Below are 23,991 nucleotides of genomic sequence, written 5' to 3' on the forward strand. Positions count from 1 at the left end.
ACCCATCTGGCTGAGTTTCCCCAGCCACTCTGGGCGGCTCCCAATCAAGTGTTAAAAACAGCGTTAGATATTAAAAACTTCCCTGAACAGGGCTGCCTTAAGATGTCTTCTGAATGTCAGGTAGTTGTTTATCTCTTTGACATCTGATGGGAGGGCATTCCACAGGGCGGGCGCCACTACCGAGAAGGCTCTCTGTCTGGTTCCCTGTAGCCTCACTTCTCACAATGAGGGAACCGCCAGAAGGCCCTTGGCGCTGGATCTCAGTGTCCGGGCTGAACAATGGGGGTGGAGACACTCCTTCAGGTTAATATGTCAATATGTCGTTTGTCTTTGAATGTAGAATTTATTTGTGTGTGTTTAAAGAAACAGCCAGAATGGGTGAGGGGCGGGCAATTTTGATTGCGACCCAGCAGGGCTTTTATCAGCCAGAACTCACTGGAACTCAGTTCCAGCACCTGACAGTGTTGCATCCTTCACAGGGTCCAGATAACACACACCACAGACAGGACCAGGGAATGGGCGCAGAGATGAAACAAAACCAGTTCAACCCTCACTGCTGCTGCTGCTGCTGCTACTCGACAGGTGTGGAGCATGGAGGGTCCATGGGTCCACCCACCCACACAGGGTCCCCAGCCAGCCAATGAGGCCCTGGGCAGGCACATCCTCCCAGCACTGGCCATGCGGACATTCAGCAAGGGGGGCCAGGGGCATGAGCCTAGCGCTACGGCACTCCTGGTCCTCCCCAGGCTACACCCTTGCTGGCACCTGTGAGGTGGGCACCATTGCCATTATAAGAGAACAAGGGAGACAATCGTGGTGCATTCTGGCATGTTTTCCCCCTAGAAAACCAGCACCGGGGGCCTAGGCATGGGGGAAGGGAGCCTTACTCCTTTCCCATCTGCTGTGGTCCTAATCCAGATCAGGCCTCAGTGCCCCCACAATCCCCAAAGAGAAAAAAAAAAAAAAAGCTCCCATTCACTTTGAAAACCCTCTTTCTCCCACGTTGCTTCCCTGCACTGGCTAGTTATAATCATAATTATATATTTTTATTTATACCCCACCCATCTGGCTGGGTTTCCCCAGCCACTCTGGACAGCTCCCAGCAGAATATTAAAAACATGATAAAACTTCAAACATTAAAAACTTCCGTAAACAGGGCTGCCTTCGGATGTCTTCTAAAAGTCAAATACTTGCTTATTTCCTTGACATCTGCTGGGAGGGCGTTCCACAGGGTAGGCACCACTACCGAGAAGGCCCTCTGCCTGGTTCCCTGTAACCTCACTTCTCTCAGTGAGGGAACCGCCAGAAAGCCTTTGGCACTGGGCATCAGTGTTCTGCAAATAAATGAAAACCTTCTGTGGTTGTGTGCATTTTTGTCCTTAGGATGCAACGTTTAAAACAGTTTAATAGTTTTAATTGGTTGGTTAACTGACAGAAGAGGCAAGTTTTGCTTGATAGGATTAAGCGTTAAGGAAATAACTTGGGGTGACTCTTGTGCCCCAAAGTGGAAACACAGACATGAGAGATGGGTGAGGCTTAGTAGGATCAGCAGGCCAGGCAGAGTGGTATCACCGCCTGCAGGCAGGCACAGCAAAACCAGTAAACACTGATGACAGCAGAAGGAAAGGTGCCCCTGGCTATCATTGTCACTGTTTTGCCCAGCATCTTTTGAGAAAACTCATTGTATAACAAGGACTGCTGAAGTTCCTAATCCTTTCACAATTCACCTGGATTTAGTAGTCACTAAAGGTAACTTCTGCACTATAGTGCTATGTATAATCTAACAGGTGACTTAAAAAAACAACCACAGAAAAGCAGAAACATGTTATTTTGTGCCAGGCACTGAGAGAGACGTGAGTAGAATTGGAATCTGTCCAGAAATGACTAATTAGTGTACCACTCAACTCCCATCACCTGTCTGGTCCAATTCAGCTGAATGCCACAATTGAATATTTACATTCTCAAAAGCCAATGACATCACTCTGCCAGCTTACATCCCCCACCCCTACAAAATTCTGATATCTGCATTCAAGAGCATAAATTCTCTATATATTAAAAAAAAAAAAAAACACTTAAGAACTTTGTGTGTGTAAAATTAATGCTGCTTGGTAATGAAAATGGCAATACAATTTATTAAATAGCTGGTACTTAAATTATTCAATTTTCTCATTAATTCTGCGGTATGTGCCTAGCTTCAGCAATTACTTGTTCATTAATAAGGGACGTTCCTTGCAATATATTTATAGCAAGCCGACCGCAGAAGAAGCAGTCCTGATTGAAGTAGTCATAGAAATCAATGCATGAAAGCAAGGAAGGGAAAGTGGTAGTATTCTCTGCATGGAAAAGGTTCCAGATTCAATCCCTGGAACCCTCGAGACCTGCCATCAGTCCGAGCCAATAGTATTGAACTCAATGGGCCAGTGTTCTGGCTTTGGTATAAGACATTTTCCTGTGTCCCCAAGATTCCAATAGTCTTCTGCAGAGAGAAAAAAATGTATTGTTTGCCTTCTCCTCCCATCTGTATTTATGAAAGATTGTTTGCAAAATTCCATCCCACTCCCCAAACAACCTGTTACATCCAAGCCTTGTTTTCACTAAGCTGCTCAACTTGCATCTGGTAGTGTGGAATAAAAACGGCTTCTCAAATTTTTTGAGAGTATTTGAGGGCATCGGAATCCTCCCCCCATATTCTGATGCCCTCAAATACTCTGGAAAAAAATTGAGAAGCCGTTTTCATTATTGGGAAAGAGATATTTGCCAAATGGTTTATTAACCCCCCTCAGAAAATTTTGGCTCACTTTGTGTTGAATAAAAATCTATTGTCAGTCTGTATTGGTCTGTGAAGGAAGCAGGGATCTAAGGGAGGAACAGAAAGAGGACCCAAGCCTGCACTTCCTGTTAAGTTGTGGGTGAACATATCAGACAACACAGCGATTCTTCAAAGAAGCTCTTGTTTATTCACAGGCCAGACCTAACTGAACTGAAGGGTTCAGCCAGCCTGCTTATATAGAGCTCCACTACAACGCAACTGTAACCACTTTCTGTAACTATCCAATCACTGAACGTCACTTTCAATCCCTTATTTGCATATGTGGACCTGAATGAAAACTATCTACAGTATCCCCCTGCTGGCCCAGGGTGAGAACATCAGTACATAACACTTCCTTCAATGCTATTAAGATAATATTTTTGTTTGTTTGTTTGTTTGTTTGTTGGTTGGTTGGTTGGTTGGTTGGTTACAGTTATATACGACCTTTTTGCTAAGGCACCCAAGATTATTTACAATCTCAAAGGACTAAAATAACAGGAGGGGAGGAACCAGCTGGAGCAGGCCCTCTTGTTATCTTTGTCTCCATCCCTCATTCTCTACTTAAATATATATATATTAAATAACATTAGAACTGGATCACACAAAATTCATGGAAATGAGGGAGACCATTTAGTCTGGGAGAACTGAATTCTTCAATAGTTCAGAAAGGGCTGAGGAGGGTTGGGGGAATGCCAGAAAACTATTTTCTGACAAATTTAAATCCATCCTAGGCATGTGCAACCACATATGCCTGAAAGTTCCACCAAGGAGCAACCAATTGCCAACCTTCTTTCAAATATGCTAATTTTCTGTGGGCAAGATTGTGTTGCCCCAGTCCAGGCACAAGTTTACCACCTCAGCAAAAACCTCCATTCTTTGGGGAAAGCATTTGTTTTAAATGTGCTTTAATGTATGGGGTGGATGTGACCTAAGTAGCAGCAAAACCGACATGGAACAGGATTAGGCTTGTCAGTCTGAAGTTTGGCGGTTTGAATCCCCGTAACAGAATGAGCTCCCAGTGTGGTGTAGTGTGGTGTAGTGGTTAAGAGCAGTGGACTCATAATCTGGTGAACCGGGTTCACGTCCCCGCTCCTCCACATGCAGCTGCTGGGTGACCTTGGGCCAGTCACACTTCTTTGAAGTCTCTCAACCCCACTCACCTCACAGAGTGTTATGGGGGAGGAAGGGAAGGGAGAATGTTAGCTGCTTTGAGACTCCTTCAGGTAGTGATAAAGCAGGATATCAAATCCAAACTCCTCCTCCTCCTCCTCCTCCTCCTCCTCCTCCTCCTCCTCCTCCTCCTCCTCTTCTTCTTCTTCTTCTTCTTCTTCTTCTGTCCCAGCTCCTGCCAACCTAGCAGTTCAAAAGCACACCAGTGCAAATAGATAAATAGGTACCACTGCGGTGGGAAGGTAAACGGCATTTCCATTTCCTCTGGTTTCCATCCCATTGCACCAGAAGCAGTTTAGTCATGCTGGTCACATGACCTGGAAAGCTGTCTGTGAACAAACGCCAGCTCCCTCGGCCTGAAAGCAAGATGAGTGTCGCAACCCTATAGTTGCCTTTGACTGGATTTAACTGTCCAGGGGTCCTTTACCTTTTTAAGCTAGTATTTTTTGTCCAGGTATTCAAGCTAAAGTGCAAATGCTACACCCACAACCTGGAAACAGTCTCAGCCAATATCCCCTTGGCAACTTTGTTGAACAGTTCCAATCTGAAAACTAGACAAACTTTTCCATTCCTTTTTGCTCAGACTAGATCAAATGCAACTGTTTCCAATCTCCTTGTCCATGGACACTTTCTCACCTTCCAAGGTGCTCCAAAATGACCCTGTTTGCAGCTGAAATGATCTGCTATACAGATCCCATAATAATTACCCCCCTTAGTGACCAAGTCACATCCACAGTAACCGGAGGCTTTGAATAATAGGTCATCCTGGCTAATAACCCCATTATATTAGACAATTCAATAGTGCACTCGGTGACGGAAGTCAGAGTTTTCTTTGGGGAATCTAACCCACATAGAATACTGAGACAGCAAGGTGCCCAAAATGGTTATAAAAAGCCATTTCTCTAATAAAATAATTGCGCCATTTGAAGTGTTTTGTCGCTTCAAGATATCGCTCTGTCCTCTTGGATTTGACTGTGTCAGAGGCTTTTGAAGCAATTTACAAGATAGTTTGGGTGGAAGTCGATTGTGAGCTAAATAGGTTATTATACTAAGGAAAGGACTACATGACAGAGGGTGAAGTAATTTTTAAAATGGGCCTGCCAGCGGTTGGCTGAGATGTCAGGTGTTATCTATAAACGTAAAGATACAAGGACAAAGCTGGCACTGAATAACACTTTGCTCCACCCCAGTGACATTAATAGGGGATGTTCAGGACACACATCACTGAAGGATAGATCCCTAAGGGCACAGTCCATAAATCACTTGCTCTAATGTTGTCTCACTGATGTTGGTAGACCTTTACAGGAACAAAAGGTTTGTAGACTGTAGGGACTTTTCAATTTGAACCTTTTAAATCTCTGTTTTGTAAGCAAACTGTACCATGCCCCAAATCAAATCACATCTATAGTGCAGTAATACTGATAGACTAGATTCTAAGCCAGAAAAAGCCACAATACAGTAGAATTTCTTCAACTGTGGCTGGTTAAAGATGATAGTCTATAGCAGAAAGCTGGCTTTGCAATTATGAAATTATCAAATTTCAGGTGAAAATATTAACACTTTGCTTGTTCCAAGGAGCTTTCAGTCTAAAATAGATAATGGGTGAAGCAAAAAAAGGGAGAGGCAAGAGATTCATGCTAGTGTTTCTGTACTGGATCCTAGCAATCCTTTAATACAGTCGACTTGCAACTTGCTCACATTTAACTTGCATGAGTTCAACTTTACATTGTTGAGGGCTAGCCAGTTGAAATCACATAACTGAAATGCACACGAGTTGGAGAGCTTAAAAGCTGTTTTTGCTCTGACTTGCCTATTGGGCTCTGGTAATTTTGCACAAGATCTAAGATGGTCCCTTGAGATCTTACAAAAGCCTCCCAGAGCCCAGTAGGCAAGGCAGAGAAATTAAAAGCTATCTGCCTTGCTTGGGGAGTGAGACTTGTTCAGTGTGCCAGCTTTGGAAGGTAAGAATGGTTGTGTGCAGCCAGTTCCAATGGGTTGGTTTGAGTACGGTGGTGCCTCGCAAGACGAAATTAATCCGTACCGTGAGGCTCTTCGTATAGCGGTTTTTTTCGTCTTGCGAAGCAAGCCCATTGACAGCTTAGCGGATTAGCGCTATTAGCGGTTTAGCGGCTTTTAGCAGATCAGCTGATAAGCGGCTTAGCGGCTTAGGAAAAGGGGGAAAAAGGGGGGGGAACCCGCAGGGACTCGCATGACATTTCGTCTTGCGAAGCAAGCCCATAGGGAAATTTGTTTTGCGAAGTGCCTCCAAAATGGAAAACCCTTTCGTCTAGCGGGTTTTCCATCCTGCGAGGCGTTCGTCTTGCGGGGCACGACTGTATACACATTGAGTATACGTTGTTGTTTTTTGCATATATGCACCATCTCCAGCCCCTTCATGGATCACTGCCTTGACGTGGCGAAGGGGCTTGAATAACTCAGAGAAGCTATGAACTATGCCGAGCAGGGCACCCAAGATGAACAGGTCATAGTGGAGAGTTTTGACCAAATGTGATCCACCTGGAGGAGGAACCAGCAAGCCACTCCAGTATCCCTACCAAGAAAACTCCATGCACAAAGACAACAGGCATATAAAAGTTATGATGCTGGAAGATGAGCCCATCAGGTCGCAAGGCGTCCAACATACTACTGAGGAAGAGAGGAGGACAAGTACAAGTAGATTCAGAGCTGATGAACCAGCTTGGCCAAAGCCGAACGGACGCTCAGTTGCAGATATGCCTGGAAGCGAAAGGAAAGTCCAATGCTGTAAAGAAAAATATTGCATCCTCCAATACTTTGGCCACCTCGTGAGAAGAGAAGACTCCCTGGAAAAGACCCTGATGTTGGGAAAGATGGAGGGCACAAGGAGAAGGGGACAACAGATGACGCGATGATTGGATAGTGTTCTCGAACCTACCAGCATGAGTTTGACCAAACTGCGGGAGGCAGTGGAAGACAGGAGTGCCTGGCATGCTCTGGTCCATGGGGTCATGAAGAGTCGGACACGACTAAACGACTGAACAACAACAACCGTCTCCAGAATGAAATCCCCACGCAAGATGTGTATCGACCGTACAGTCCTACATTACCTGTTGCATTATGGAACTGTGGCTTGCTACAGCTATACTGCCATGTCTTGATAGTTTTCAAATTACAGGAAAGAACTGTATGCCAGAATACCACCCCAAATTTTGTCGCTTGAAATGACAGTGCAGAAAATGCCATGGTTTTCTGTGTTGACATGGTGGCAAGCAGAATTTTACTGGAAGCAGATAACACGGAAATGAACACTAAACTTCCTTTAGATTCTGCTAGTTTTCAAGAAGCAGGTTTGTGCGTTGAGCCCCCAAACCCCCGCCCATGGAAATAAAGACACCAAGGAGACGGAATTTAGTTTAAAGGTTAATGGGCAAATTTAGGCCTCAACTTTATTGAATACACAAGTGTGACTGGTATTGGCTTAGGCATTGGTATCTAATGACTATAACTGGCTCCTGCCCACCCAGCAGGGAGCTTGCAAAGGGTAAACTACCAGCAGAGGGAGCGCCATCCATGTATATTGCCTGGAGCTCACCCCTGGGGTTCCCGGGGGTCCTGGCATGGCCCTAGCCCCTCCCCAGGTGTTGTACGAGATCCAGACCCCCGGATGCCTTTAACGGAATACCCCATGAAATGGAGGGGCAGGTGATGGCTGCACCTCCCTTCCCCACATTCTGCTAAACCAATGCCTAACCGCCAAACCTTACAAAGTTGTGACTATTGCTGAGAGCAAAAACCAAGTGGCCACTGCCAATTTGTAACATTGGACAAAATTCCTACCCAGCACCTGTCCCAAAAGAGGTGACCAACCAAAGTCCAAAGCAAGGCCAGACACCATCCTAACAACAGGGCGGGTGTTTGGCAGTGCGAAGCAAGAGGGGTTCCTCACATTGTGCTGCCGCTTAAAAACAAAGCCCCAAATCACACCACCAAGCCAAGTGGCCAAGAAGCGGTGGCGCAATTATAATACCACCGGCCCAGGTTGGGGCAAAGCCGGGAGTCCCGGGGCCGCATACAACATGGACCCTCTGTGAGGAGGATCCAACTTTTGTCATGTGAAAGAGAATATAAAATACGGGAAATATCCGGTCAAGAAACATCATGAAAATGGACTAAAATGGTGTCTGAATGTAGCCTGACTCTTAGATTCCAGATTTCGTTTACTACACATTTACATTCTGGATTCTCACTCTCGAGGAGAGATACCTAGATGTTATTGCCATCTACAGTTATATGCCAAAGCATGCATATTTCCGTGATGCATGCGTCTGGCAGCGACATATACTTTCCAAGCTCAGGAATATTGGCATGTCTCTCTTGCTGATTCTGCAGTACAATCGAGCACTTCTGCACTCTCAGAGATGCCTGTTTCTCTTTGGCTTGTCTCTCACAGAAGAGGTTTTAATCCCTGGAGACCTTTTGAAAAGATTAGTGGGCAGGCAAGGGTTTCTGATCAATATTCCCTTTTCCCTCAGCAGACACAAGCGTGCAAGGCTGGGCTGTGTGTGAGGTATGGCTGAGTGTTTAATGGCACAAGTAGTTGGCTATGCAATTGCTCGCATTACAGGCTTCTAATTCATTACTTAAGAAAAGGTCTCTAAGAAACAGAACCCAGAAAAGAAAAGAGCATCTTTCTGTTCTTTTCTTGATGCATCTTTACCTCAAAGAAAACACATCTTACTGCAGGTCAGAAAATATATGTGCCCAAGCAGATTTCAGGTATTCAGGTTTATTAGTCTGCTGATGTTTCCCGTAATCATAGACATGTGAATTTAATTGCTTTTGTGTGGCACTTCTTGAGTGTTTGAAGTGCTTCACATATATTTCATTGTCATGGAAATCCTTATAATTGCCCTGTAAATACACCAGTATTATTATCTCAAAGATGTAGGTGTAGAGGTTAGCTGAGGAAGCCAAGACTGAGAGACAATACTGTTGCATCATGCTGCAATAAGAATAAAAATAGTGCAGTATTGGGGGGGGGGGCACAAGAAGACTATAATTTGAAATGCTCTGGGTGTTCTATCCTTTAATAATTTTTCAACACAGACCTGGAAAATCTTCCGAGAACAAAATGGACTGCTTCCATCCCCCGAGAGGTTCATTATTGTCTGTCTCTTTTGAAGGCCACAACAAAATTTAACCTAAGAACCTCCATCTCTCTTGATGCAGCCAATCAACAGTTGCTTTATTCTTCCATTCTTTGCTGAGTGAGCAGCTGACGTCTGGAATCCTACCAGCTATGTTGGATACAGTCCTGAATTTACTTCCCACCAGACAATCTTCATTGTCTCCTACAAAACTGGCTGCTAGCCTGAATGAAAAGAAAGATGGGGCTTTATAAGTGCTGTGAAATCACTGGAGCTTGAACCTTTCAGAAATGTTAATGGAGGTGTTTACTGGGGAGCACAGAGATGTTGCTAGCTGCCGTCGTAAGGATTGTGTTGTGCTGTTACTATTGCCTCTACTGTCAATTGGAATGAGCGGGATTTCATTGCTCTGAAATTTAGAGTGAACCTACATCAAAAAAATGAAGATCATGGCAACTGGTCCCATCACCTCCAGGCAAATAGAAGGGGAAGAAATGGAGGCTTTGAGAGATTTTACTTTGTTGGGCTCCATGATCACTGCAGATGGTGACAGCAGCCACGAAATTAAAAAAACGCCTGCTTCTTGAGAGAAAAGCAATGACAAACCTAGACAGCATCTTAAAAAGTAGAGACATCACCTTGCCAACAAAGGTCCGTATAGTAAAAGCTATGGTTTTCCCAGTAGTGATGTATGGAAGTGAAAGCTGGACCATAAAGAAGGCTGATCGCCGAAGAATTGATGCTTTTGAATTTTGGTGCTGGAGGAGACTCTTGAGAGTCCCATGGACTGCAAGAAGATCAAACCTATCCATTCTTAAGGAAATCAGCCCTGAGTGCTCACTGGAAGAACAGATCCTGAAGCTGAGGCTCCAATATTTTAGCCACCTCATGAGAAGAGAAGACTCCCTGGAAAAGACCCTGATGTTGGGAAAGGAGAAGGGGACGACAGAGGATGAGATGGTTGGATAGTGTTTGCGAAGCTACCAGCATGAGTTTGACCAAACTGTGGGAGTCAGTGGAAGACAGAAGTGCCTGGCGTGCTCTGGTCCATGGGGTCACAAAGAGTCAGACACGACTAAACAACAACAACAACAACAACCTGATTTCTAACTCCTGGACTGGAATGCAGATCTGGATTTAGTTCACAGGTTGACAAACCCTCACCTGGCATGGTTGGAGGGCTGCTTCTACAAGCACAGCTGCAAAGCAGCCAATAGGCCTTGTATCACATGCACTGGCCCAAGAGGAATAATTATACCTCATGAGTAGGTAGTGAGGGTAGCCATTTAGCCCCTCCCTGTGACAGCACCCCTAGGAATGATGCTATGTCTTGGTGGAGCCCTGGTCCCATTGGCCAATGGAACAGAAATAACGTCCATGAACTCATGAGCAGCCTTGTTGCTGCGGTTTCCGAAACAAAGAAAAAATGAGCAAAAATCCTTTGCTGCATTGTATCCCAATTGTAAGTCTCTGCTCTGCCCTCCCACTCCAATAAATAGAAATTCCCAATTCGCCACTCAGATGGCTGAAAATCAGCCAGTCGGCAGGCTTCCATGCTATTGGATTAAGCTCAGAGTACTTCCTCAGATCAATTTGATATTGATTTTATTACTTTGTTTGATTTTACTTTAGGGTTCTACTTAGGGTTGCCATACTTCAAAACGTTTTGCCCCAAAAACTTGTTGAACTTTTTTTTTTTTTGAAAAATCTCAAGAAAAATGAAGATATTTAGCTCTTTTTAAGGGGAATCGCCAAAAACCACACTGCTGGCAGTCATTGCCATACGCTGGATTTTCCCAGACATTTCAGCCATTTCCACCCAGACTCAGTTTTTGATGGCTGATTGCCGGCTATGTCTGGGTATATGGCAACCCTAACCTTTTTCTTAATCAAAATGGGTGGCATTATTATACTCTTGTGCCTTAGAAGTGTCTTGTTTGTCAGTTTAGATGAAGGAGTGAAGAGTGGCTCTGATTTTAGTTTAGAAACAGTCGCTTGCCTCAATATCAAAAGTTTGGGAAGCGCTGCTCTAGGTATTGACTGATAATGGATTAACAATGGATCACTTCATCTTCTACGGGGAAGCTTATGTAAACAGTGCTGCTGATTGAATTCACCCTCAAGTTTGCCTTTCCAGAAGCTGAAGGAAGTAGTGTGTGTGGGGTGAGAACAAATCACTTTCCTTAATAATTTCAAAAATCAAGTATCAGCATTGGCCATTAAAAAAAAAATGTTCTGGTGTTGCAGAGGTCATTTCTACAGACATAGTAAATCAATATGTAATAAGCCAAACTACACATTATGTATTCTAACACATTCCAAAAGGATAGCTAGATAAAGTGGCAGTTACCAATTTAAAAGCTTTCTGCCTTCAGGGAATCCTATCTATACCTGCCTGCCTCCTAAGAAATACCTGAGTAGCTCACAGTGGTGATGGGGCAGAGTCGCAGAGTGGCCCAATGTCAGGGACCGTGCTGAGGAGGGCTGCACAAATGAGGAATGGTGGAGCCTTCCCCTGCTCTTTATCAGGATCCTGAATCTTCCCAGGAGCAGTGGGACAGTATAGATTTGGAGCAGTGGTTCACAGAGAGACATAGTTCAGAAGACAAAAGTTGGGAAGAACTGGGTGGTGAACAGCTAGGAGAAGAAGAACTGGGACAGAGAGTTAACTGACTCTCTCTCTTGCTTAAAAGCCTACATCCGCCCAGCCCAAGGTCGGGTGGCAGCACAGAAAGCAAAGTGGTTGAGAGATCAGGTTGCAAGTCGAGTAAGTGATGAGGGTGACTTTTGGGTGGAGGAGTGGTTGTGAACCTTAATTGGGAGCACCTTCACTCCGAGAATGGACTCTTCATTCTTTTGCTGTGATCATTAAAAACCTCTCTCAATGGTAAGAGACTTTATTTGCTTTGTTCTGCTTATCCATGGGCAAAGGGAGGGAGGAACCTGCTTCCCCAAAGCCTGACACCCTCCCAATACCAGCATGTAGAACTCCCTCACTAGTGGGATCCCCCACAGAATCTATGCATGCTACAGAGGATTGCGGAACATAGTCTGGGGCAAATGCTCAGGCCATGCAAGGTATTAGCCACGCATGTGGAGCTGGGCCTCACCATTATTTCCATGAATAAACTGACAGTGTAATGAAGAACACACCCATGCCACAGGACAGGCATGATGACTTTTGCTTTCAAGGAACCAGTATAATAATAATAATAATAATAATAATAATAATAATAATAATAATAAATAATAATACCCCCAGCCCACCTCACCCAGTGTGTTTGATTTCTGCTTTACGCACTAATCCCAGAACGCAACCCCCATGTAAGCTGAGTGTCACCTGTACGCCAGTTTTCAGTTATCTTGTATTATAAATCAGGGGTGAGCAATGTTGTGCCTGCAGGCACCCACTAGTAGCAAGCACTACACTCGCAAAAGCTCTCAGTAAATGTCCCTCCAGCCCACCATGCTGTTCATCTTTCATGTTCGGTTGTGGTTTTGTTTTGTTTGGCCTGTCCAGAACAGAAGGGAGAGTGGGTGCCCAGTTCTGCCATCAAATGAACTGTAGCTATGTTGTAATAATAATAATAATAATAATAATAATAATAATAATAATAATAATAATATTTATGTCCAGATATAGTCTGAAAAGAAAACCTTGTTGCTCCTGTGTAGAATGTTGATGGAAGTGTGGAGATGATGGAAACAAACCCCAGGTATTGATACATGTTGTGCTGTGACTTCAAGTGATAAATTAAAATCACTCCTGATATTAAGAGTCATGCCACATTCTAATTAAGCAACTTCTGACGTGTGAACAATTAGTCCAGAGCCAAAATATTACAGTTTTGTGAACTGGATGAAATTGCGTTTCTGTTCTCTTTTTTCTTATGACAGTGTTGTTGCTGTTTATACCCCTGCCATTCTAATCCGAGGAAGCCACATTTTCTCATTTTGCATTGTCTAATAATGCTCTCTAGAAAGCCCCATGTCTGGTTGGGTAAACACAGTGACTTGTGGTGCAATGCAACCGGCAACCATATGTTCATCTGCAGTTGACAACTAGGCGAGCTCACATTATTCTAACTGCTCCTACAGATGGTTATAGCAGGGCTTCTCCTGTTTCCCCCCCACTCTCTGTTTTTGTTACTTTGGGATGTTCCCAGACATTTGCAATCTGGTTCATGATGTGCACTTAACTTCCTGAGATCTGAAGGAAGGAGGAGGTAGAGAATGGCATGGCCCAAAGCATTTTTATTTATGACAACATCTTTTCAATGTTCTTTGTCTGCATGAGAGGAAGCACAGTTTCAATTATTCCCTTGAAATGCGGATCAAGCACTCTTGCCAACACACATTCTGTCCTTTCAAACATTTCCCTGTTGCTGAAGTCTATAGACAGCTTAAAAGCTAGGCCTTCTGCCAGGGTTAGTTCAGCTCTGTGCCTTGTAGCTTTCAGATTCAGTTTGTGTTTGTTCAAAGCTGATGTGCAGATACTTCCTAATTGACAGCTCCTGAATTTAACCTGCAACATCAGCGTGGATTCTTTGTTGAGAAATGGGGCTGAGGTAGGAATCAACAAAAAATAATTTTATTTATTTATTACTCAAAATATTTGTTGTTCTGATTGCTTGTCTGATTTCAAAGAACCTGATTCTTAGTTTGATAGTTCCTCATGAAAACTTCCAAAGTTTGTACATATCACACATGGAGAATCAATATAATGCAACCCTCTGGGCTAGGCATAATTGTCAAAGAATTTCACCTAATTCAAAATACAGAATTAATCTGGAGGTCCCTGCTCAGCCTTACATATACAAGGGATTTTGAGGAATACCGAAGAGTTTCTCTGCCTAATGAAATACTTGGGTCCACATGCAGTAAATATATAGATAATTATTGGCACGGTGCTGGTAAAATAAAATGCTAGAATGCTTCCTTGCATCAGATTCAGTCTGCATGCCAAAAACTGCATGTGTGTATATAGGAATCTCTGAAATGATAGTTTTCTAAATTCGGGAGGAGAATAGTGTTAGAGTTCTTCAGTGGAATCCCTGATCTGGACCTTGTGTAGAAATAAATTAGCTTTCCACCCCAAGAACGAGTTTCACAATTTTACTGCAGAACAGTCTTGAATACTAGTTACAAAGGATAAATGTTAAAAAGAAACAAAGTAACACATTGGTCTCAAGCAGCAGAAAACGCAGTTCAGTGCTTTAAGTCCTTTACAAAGTTCAGTAAACTGTCCTCTCTCTAATCCCAGAGAGAGATCCTAATATAGTACAGAGGTACCTCAGGTTAGAGACGCTTCAAGTTACAGACTCCGCTAACCCAGAAATAGTACCTTGGGTCAAGAACTTTGCTTTAGGATGAGAACAGAAATTGTGCGGTTTTGGCACGGTGGCAGCAGGAGGATCCATTAGCTAAAGTGGTACTTCAGGTTAAGAATAGTTTCAGGTTAAGAACGGGCCTCCAGAATGAATTAAGTTATTAACCCGAGGTACCACTGTACCTCATAACACAGTCTAGCTTCATCTGCCACTGCTGCTGCTAATTTCCTCTCTATCTGTGAGAAATCTGCAGCTTGGATTTCCATTGTTGAGTTATCACGTAGCCTAACCCTGTGAAATGGAAAGCACCAGCCTTCTGTTTTTACTAGATGAGAGCAAATAAACTGAAGCTCAATCCACAGGCGGCACTGTTAGTGGGTGGTTCCCTAGACCAGATGGGTAGGAGATTGCCTGCTCTTGGTGGGGAATACACCATTTCTGAAGGTACTTCTGGAACCATTCTTGTTGCTTGAGGCTCAAGTGGCCTCAGTGGCAAACAGTGCCTTCCATTAACTTCAACTGGTGGCCCTGTCTAATTTATGTCAGGGACATAAATTAGACAAGGGACGCAGGTGGCGTTGTGGGTTAAACCACAGAGTCTAGGACTTGCCAATCAGAAGGTCAGCGGTTCGAATCCCTGCAACAGGGTGAGCTCCCGTTGTTCGGTCCCTGCTCCTGCCAACCTAGCAGTTCAAAAGCATGTCAAAGTGCAAGTAGATAAATAGGTACCGCTCCGGTGGGAAGGTACCACATGACCCAGAAGCTGTCTGCGGAAAAAATGCCTGCTCCCTCGGCCAATAAAGCGAGATGAGCACCGCAACCCCAGAGTTGTCCATGACTGGACCTAATGGTCAGGGGTCCCTTTACCTTTACCTATGCTCTGATAACCTCTATAATAGATTACTGCAATGCATTCTATGTGTGCCTGCCTCTGAAGATGGTTCAGAAACTTCAACTGATGCAGAATTCAATGGCCAGGTTGCTCACTGGTTTGAACTTGTAACATCAATCCTGGTCTGAGTGCACTGGCTGCCAATTAGTTTCTGGGTCCAATTTAAAGTGCTGCAATCATCACCTGAGACACTTCATCTTCTGCCTCCTCCACAAGAGGTCCACAGGGTGTCAATATGAAAACAGGCCCTTTCTGTGTTGGCTCCCACTTATTCCCATTACTCTTGGGGATGCTCTCCCCAAGAATAATTGCCTAGGGCCTTCCTTACATATATTTAGGCAACAAGCATAAACATTCCTCTTCTCCCAGGCCTTTGTCCAATTAAACCATCTATTAAATGGGGTGGAGGTTATTGCTTTATTTGCTACTATGTTATGTATTTTTGTTTTTTACAGTGTAAACAACCTTATGCTCCTCCAGTAACAGGCAATGCAGAAATTTAATAAATAAGCAAAATAAAATATAGAGTGGAACTGCTCTCTTAATGTATACTACTCTGCTTTGTAAATGGAAACCTTTACTTAAATTGTAACTTTGATGCATACAGGTGTTTGCATTTTATGCATATTAAACTTATAACTTCAACAAATTTCAACAAACTTCAACAAATACATCCACTGAAATCAAGTTCAGTCCATTGCATTCAATGGGTCTATTCTGATTAATACTAATGTTTTACTTTACCCAGGGAGTCTTTGATGGCATATGAGAACAGTCCAACAAAGGACCACTGAGATTTTTGTCATCTGATGCTGGAAATTCTTGTATTCTGAGGCTGGTGTGGCATCCTGTAGTCTTAGAACTGGGTCAGGCCATTTTCTATATTTCTTGTTTTGTGATGTCAAGTTAAGATACATCTGTTTCCTCATGCATCTGGAGATGGATGATTTAAATAATTAGTTATTTCTTCTTCTGGACTATTGTTTTATGATATTCATTGGTTTTATGGTTTGTATGAAATATTGCTATGCTGTATTTTCATTAATTGTGTGCATTCAGGTGGAAGGGTGGGTTACAAATTCTTCAACTACTACTCTTAATGATGATAATGATATCTGAATGATAATGAAGTGGCACTCTGTAGTTGGGATTTATCACAGAGGTAAACCAATTGTTCTGGACTTGTGGATTTAGGTGATCTACCTCCATATTCTCTAATGAGTTTTTGCTATATTTCAAGGCACATATATTTTTGTTCAGAAAATTGCTTATTCCAAAACTTGGTTATAATTGTTCTTGTGATTTCTAAGCTACGGTAAACACATATATTAAGTGGTTATGTGTCAAACTTCATCAATATCATTTTCTGGTAGGAAGTTATTGATGACTAAAATTAAGTTGTGCAAGCACCACTGACATCATCTTATGTCAAGCAAATAATCTTTGAATCATTTTCTACCCTGATGAACATGGAAGACAGTCAAAATCATTATGAATCTATGTACTTGCCAGTATGCTTTGCTGAAACAAAAAAAGGGGAACTATTCATTTTGAAGCACCAAATGTTCTGTATTAAACTGTTTCTTTTAGTGTTCCAAATATTATGGTAGCTGACTGAAGGGAAAAGGAAGAATGTGTAATGCTGTTGCTAATATATCAGCCAGACGTCAATCACTAAGAAAGGTCATACGCAGTTAATTTAAAACAAAGGCTGTAGTGTACATTTGGTTGTGAAATTTTTAGTAGGGGCGAGGGATGTTTTCAGTTTCCTGAAGTGTACACATAAAGTACACCAATCTTCACTCATCGTTTTGGTTCCTAGTCAAAAGCTCTTTGTTGCATTCAGGTCCTGATCGTGAGTTTCCCTACGCTGGACTAGATGGGCCTTTGGTCCAATGCAGTTGGACCTTTCTTAGATTGGGTACTGCCTCTGTGCCATTAAAAAAAGAGAGGACTATTTCACTTACTGTCCTTTCTGCATGATCCCAACCAATCTGTGATCACATAGTTCACTCTTAAAAATAGGGCATTTTAGAGCCAGCTACCTGTCTAAACCTCGGCAAGCTTCATTAAGTAAGCTGCATTCCCAAGTAAAGCCTTTTGCTGCCCTGGACAGGCATTCTTCTTCTTCTTCTTCTTCTTCTTCTTCTTCTTCTTCTTCTTCTTCTTCTTCTTCTTCTATCACTCGTAGCTGAGTAAGATCGTCTTCCGTAAGCACGGTTTTAACAATGAGTCTGTAAGTGACTGTGGAGGCCAGTTCTGGATCCACACATCCTTCCACAGTGGGGACATAGGTTTCCGGGCAGGGGTTGATCATGGTGAAGGTTTGCCAAGCGTGCCTTCCTCTTAGTACGTTTCTCCCTTGCGTCCTGAGTTTGAGTGTCTTCAAAGCCCATGATACCTTTGGTAAAGGCTGTTCTCCAACTGGAGCGCTCACAGGCAAGTGTTTCCCAATTGTTGGTGTTTATACTACATTTTTTAAAAAAATTGCCTTGAGATAGTCTTTAAACCTCTTTTGTTGACCACCAGCATTACGCTTTCCATTTTTAAGTTTGGATTAGAGTTGTTGCTTTGGAAGACGATAATCAGGCATCCGCACCACATGACCAGTCCAACGAAGTTGATGTTGAAGGATCATTGCTTTGACACTGGTGATCATTGCTTCTTCTAGTACACTAGTTCACCTGTCTTCCCAAGTGATGTGTAAAATTATAGGGTTCCGTACACATTATTATAGGGTTCCATACTCAGATAGACTTTGTATTTGTAGTTTTGTCATGGCCTTTGACTAGTACAATAAAGCTTACTTACTTCCTAGTTAATGTGATGGAGCCAATTCTGAGTGATGACAATGAATTCTGCCTTATTGGGTGGCTATTTTTACCTGTCTATATATTCCAAACTTTCAAAGTAGTAGAAGGAGGGGCCACTTTTCATAAGTGGTAACAACTTCCATACAAAAGAAAAAGAACTCAGGTCAGATACAATGAATCAATAAATGCCTAATAGGAGAGCAGTATCACATAACTATTTCTGAGGCCAAGTACTGAATTAGATCAAATTGAATGACATCATAATATTTAATAGTCAATGAGCTCTGGCTGTGTAATGACATCATTGAGGTCAAGCAATGTCAGCTGAGAGAACAAGTGTCAGCAAACCTTTTTTTACAAAAAGTGACAAAAATAATCAACAAAAGGCTTCCTACTCCACCCCAAAAAATGTCAGGAACACTTCTGCACATATATGTGTGTATGTGATTAAATAGATAGATACATATATATATAGGAGGAAACTCCTAGGGGCCAAGGTCTCTTTGTCAAATGTAGTGTGAAAAAGCATATCAACCATTATGTTCTTGAATAATCATAATGTTAGGCATTATCTATCTAATACCTCTGAGTGGTGTACAAATATGTACACATTGGAAGATCTGATAATGTAATCCCTGGCATAATATTGTGCTAAATCAGTTTGTGAGCAAAAGGGCAAAGGGGATTTGTGCTGAAGTTTTGCTGTTAGAAGCATTTGAATATAAGTGTAGTGCTCTGCATTTAACAACCTAGCAAGAGTGCCCACCAGGTCACAGGCCAGGGTGAAATATTGTAAATGTTTATGACTTTGCGCTGCTCTTCACCAGCTCTTTTAATAACCCTTCCGGAAAGGTTAAGTCAAGTAATCTACTCCGGGATCATAGCAGGCTTCATGAATGCCCGAATCCATATTGTGACCTCCAACATGGAATAAGTGATGAGGTCCCAGCACTTCAAGTGCATTAATTTTAGACATCTCCTTTTTTCTACATCACTTTCCCCCCAAAAAATTTGAAATTGAAAGTATCTGAGAATAGACTGCACCCAATACATGTTGCTAGGTGGATAAACTGATTGATTGATTGATTCTTGGGTTTATTTCTGTATTGATATATTTTAATTCAATTGTTCTTAATATAAAATAATCACTCTTGAGATGACTAAGCATTGCATATGTGAATGAGCTTTACTAAATCTTGTCTCTGTTTTCATTTAGGCTAATATAGGTAATAGTGGTTCAGCTATTAATATTTTTGGACCAGCTTGCAAAGCTAATAGAAAACTGAATAATTTTACTGAACACATACGAGACTGTGCTTTAAACTGCATGAGAGACTCAGCAGTTCTGGATCTTCTTGCTGGGTAACATAAGAAGCTGTGGACAACATGGAAGGAAGGCTTCCACTATGCCAGTGTGAACTCAGTTTTATGAGGGTTAATGCTGGTTACAAGTGTGACTGAGGAGTTCTGCCTTGCTGTTATTGTATCCTCCCAGCTGTGACTCCAGAAAACTCCATTCTATCCAAGATATGTGCAAAGCAAGGGCTCAGGCAAGGAAGGCAAATGAAGTACCACTTTGCTTATGCTCATCTTGGTTAAAGGAGCCAAGGAAATAGTCCCGGCCCCAGAGTGTGTTAGGAGCTTGTCCTACACTCAAGTAGGACCCTGCCAGAGACACATGCCCGACTGGCATGTTCTCGCCCACTGGCCAATCGTTCAGGAGCTTCAAAAGCTTTCTTCAGCCTGAACATCACAGCAACCGATGCCAACAGACATTGGCACACTTAGGGATCTGCAGAGCCTTCACAGCTTGTGTGACAAGCCTCAGGAACTCAGCATTTGGGCTAATCTACGTTATTTACATATAAACACAAACAGAGCACTGCAACATGGCTCCCTCTCTCTCTAGCATTAGACAGCAAAGAGAAAGAAGAAAGAACAATAGTCCCACCGGAACACGGTAACACAAACATGCTGTCTCTGTCACTTCCCACTCTGTGGAGTCAAAACATATACCGTCATGTGAAAGACAACACTCCCATGACTGTAATCATGGAGCAGGAATTCTAACACAAATGCCTTTTTGCCTGAGCTCTAAACTAATGAATGAATCCCAGGCATTTCCTTGTTTGGTCATCTCAGAGCCCTGTTGGAGGAAGTTGCAAGCCTGGAAGCATCACCCAAGAGAGGTAGACAAACTGGCCCTCATTGGAATGGCTTTAGGATTAGCAGTCTCTTCATATGGTACTTCCCTTTGCACATAACGTTCATTCATTCTCTGAACTTGCTTGACCTGAAAGTCCAGGGCGGGACCACTTCAGCACCCTGGCCAGCACCCTGGAACATTCCCCTCCCTTCGATCAGTTTCCTTTTTTTTCTGGGTAGACTTCTCCCTATAGGACACAGCCTTTAAGAATTTTTTCTCCTTTTAGTTCATCACAGAAAAAGACCTGGGGTGGGCTCAAGATAGGAGAGGGTTATGAGTGCACATGTACATCTGGCATGAGGTGTAGGGTAGCAAAAGTGAGAAGAGCCCATGAGGAGCAGCTCCTGGGTGGCCTTTGGAGACTGGAGTTCTAGGAGACATGAATGGGGACCGCAGAGTCTGGACTGAAGGAAGAAGTTGAGTGGAGACCAGATGGAGTATTGCAGGTGGGGTTGTGGACTGCCAGAGAGGCAGAAGAAAACGAAACACTGGATTGGGAAGTTCCCAACCACATTCCAGGGTTTTCCCCTTCTGCTTCCAGGGCAGTCTCCCCCACCCCTCCCCATTTGCCGCCCCCTGAAATAATCCAATTGGGAAGCCTAGGAATGGATATAAGTAATTTCTTTGGATATGGAAAATAGTAGAGTTATGAAAGGATGGGTGTTTAAGAAAAAACTTTTTCAGTCTGAAATATGGATTGAAGACAGAGCTATATTGATTCACATAGGGGCCTCTGCTAACTCAACAGAATCCCCTCCCCCACTGCAACACCTGAAATGGGAATAAATTGTGTAAAGCAAAGGCTTGGAAAGATCTGTTCTGGGTGTGAAATGAGGATCATTGCAATTTTTTACTTTGGTGGTCTACAATTGCCATCGCATCACATTCCAGATCTTGATCTTTCTCTGTGTGTGAGAAAGAGAGAGACAGTATGAGTCTCTGTCAGAGGCTGGGAAAGTTAATCTGTTTTGTGCTAGTGGCTCTACTCCCCATTTCTGTGAGATTGCCTTATATGTCAGACAGGTAGATCTGCACAGGTGATCTTGTATTTTGATGTTAATGTTTTGTTTTTGGACAAGCAACTATGTTTTGTGGCACCTTAAAGAATGACTGATTGTTTCATGGCATAAGTGTTGGCGAGTGGGACATGTAGATAGTGAGATCAGAAGGAAATTAAACACATGTAGTACTGACTGGCAATTGCATTATTAATACTGGATGCCCACAAGAGCAGTTCACAACAAGCATAGATTACATGGTCCTCTGTTGTTCCTTTTGAGGTGTTAATGGCCAGGACACATGTGCTGTGACATCACTGGGACCCACCCCTAGATCTCAGGTTTGGCCCATGAAATCTCATGGTCAGGGATGCTCCTGACCTAACAGCCCAAGACATGGTTCTTGAGAATTATGTATCAAATGTATATTTTGAGATAAAATATAAAGGTAAAATAATGTGTTGAGAAACATATATATATTTAAAGGGTAAAGGGTAAAGGGACCCCTGACCATTAGGTCCAGCCGTGGCTGACTCTGGGGTTGCGGCGCTCATCTCGCTTTATTGGCCGAGGGAGGCAGCATACAGCTTCCGGGTCATGTGGCCAGCATGACTAAGATGCTTCTGGCGAACCAGAGCAGCGCACAGAAACACCATTTACCTTCCCGACGGAGTGGTACCTATTTATCTACTTGCACTTTGACGTGCTTTCAAACTGCTAGGTTGGCAGGAGCAGGGACCGAGCAACGGGAGCTCACCCCATTGCAGGGATTCAAACTGCTGACCTTCTGATCGGCAGGTCCTAGCCTCTGTGGTTTAACCCACAGCGCCACCTGTGTCCCCTTATATATATTTAGGAATGGATATGTTCAGGAGAAAATATGTTTTAAAATCATATTTAAGTTGCTATTTAATTGCAAACGTTCATGTGAATCTTTTTGAAACACAACAGCAAGCCAAATAAATCTCAGGTTTACGTGGAGCATGATTGCAACACAGACTCAAAATAAATTGATTTGCCCATCCCTAGGCATGCATGCTAACCATACATATCCCACTGCTACAGGTATTAAAAATAGCCAAAATGAATGTCCTTATTTCTGTTAAATATTTTAAATATAAATTCAAATTTATCCAAGAGCATCTCATGTTGAAGATCAGCCCTTGCTGCCGCCACCACTAAAATGTGACACAATGTCGCAGTGGTTCTTCCAATTTATATGGCAAGAAGCAATCATTGCAGGACTTCCCCCTGGAACATATTTTCTAGCTCGTGTTGCTTTCCTCAGACAGTAATATTCCATTCCACAGCCCCTATTTAGAGAAAAACCCTGTTGCAACACTCCTCAGCATCAATATCATTTAATTTCAAGTTTGGGGGTGGACAGAGGGAAGCATTACCAATTAAAATTGCCAACCAGAAATATTATATGACGACCCAATATAGGCACGCCACCTATTCAAAATGGATGTGCTTAGGGCAGTCTGGAAAAATTCAAGCTTCCGCCTCTGGGGAAAATGTAAAAGAGTTTAGTTTGTGGCTAAATAAGAAAAGAGAGAGAGTCCCAAATCCTATAAGGGCCCAGCATATTTCTTGAGGAAATAATGAGGCGTATTGCCTCAAGCAACTATTGCTCCCAAATGGCTATTAATTCATTAATCCCCAGGAAATGCCTTAGGCAGCCAGCACAAGCATTTCTCTGTACCAGACTTATAGGCATCTTTTCTGGAGCCTGAAATAAAAGTCTCACTTCTCAAGATGTGTGCAACCTCTCCCTTTATTTCTATGGCCATACCTTTACCACCTTCCCACAAACTGGCTTCCAATATCTCTGGTGGTTTGGATCTCCATGCAGATGCAAATGTTCATTGCATATGCAAATCATCATTGCATTTGCTTGTGTATCCATTTACCACTAAACGAAAAACCAAAACAATAAAAGCCCAAAGATGCAGTTGTGTAACTGCTCATTGGTTTACAGCTCCATCGTTTAACCTGAGAGTCATATCTAAACAGTACAATACGCCCCATTTTGGCAACACAGTGTCAAAATCCATTACTGAGGATGAAGCAAAGGTCTGTATACAACCAGTTACTCAGATCAGCAAGTCTGCTGGCCACCTATATAAGGGACAAGGTCTATCATCTGAAGCACTCTGTCCTAATGGTGCAAGGAGAATTCCCTGACTGGTGTGACTGGTCTACTTTCAGTTTATGCTTTGAATGGTGGGAGGCAGCACCCAGCATCCTTGGGCAACTGCCAGGGCCCAAGCTCCACAGAAAGGACCACAAGTGATTATATTTGTATACTGGGTTCCATAGTCACATATTTGATGGCAGTAGCTGGCACTGAAAAGTTGCCTACTAGATTGATTTTCCAGGCAGGTAAGATTCATGGTTGGGAAAACAGACAGGTGAGCCCACCATCATAGGAAAGGGAGGCAGCAAAGGGTGATTTGCTGGGAGATCCTCTTACCTGTTCCTTTGGTCAGAGATAGGTGGTGGCGTAGTAGCTAAATTCCTGCCTGACATCTCTCTGATACAACTCAAGACCTGAGACCTGATGTGCACTGTGATCTGAAATTAGCTTTGAGTGGCAATACCCTCCTGTCAATTAAAGCCAACATTTATAACATACACTCCAACA

At 43.0% G+C, this 23,991-nt stretch overlaps 1 long non-coding RNA gene across 1 annotated transcript in view; it reads left to right on the top strand.

The window, feature by feature from the left end:
- Positions 1-7,007, top strand: part of LOC310852181 — a 110,531-nt gene extending 103,524 nt beyond the window's left edge. The window contains exon 3 of the long non-coding RNA XR_014568014.1: positions 6,939-7,007. This is a non-coding gene — a long non-coding RNA (uncharacterized lncRNA). The remainder of the gene's footprint in view (positions 1-6,938) is intronic.
- Positions 7,008-23,991: the final 16,984 nt, after the last annotated feature.

This window comes from Podarcis gaigeae (genome assembly GCF_964106915.1).
Source record: "Podarcis gaigeae genome assembly, chromosome: 9".
NCBI classification, from domain to species: Eukaryota; Metazoa; Chordata; class Lepidosauria; order Squamata; family Lacertidae; genus Podarcis; species Podarcis gaigeae.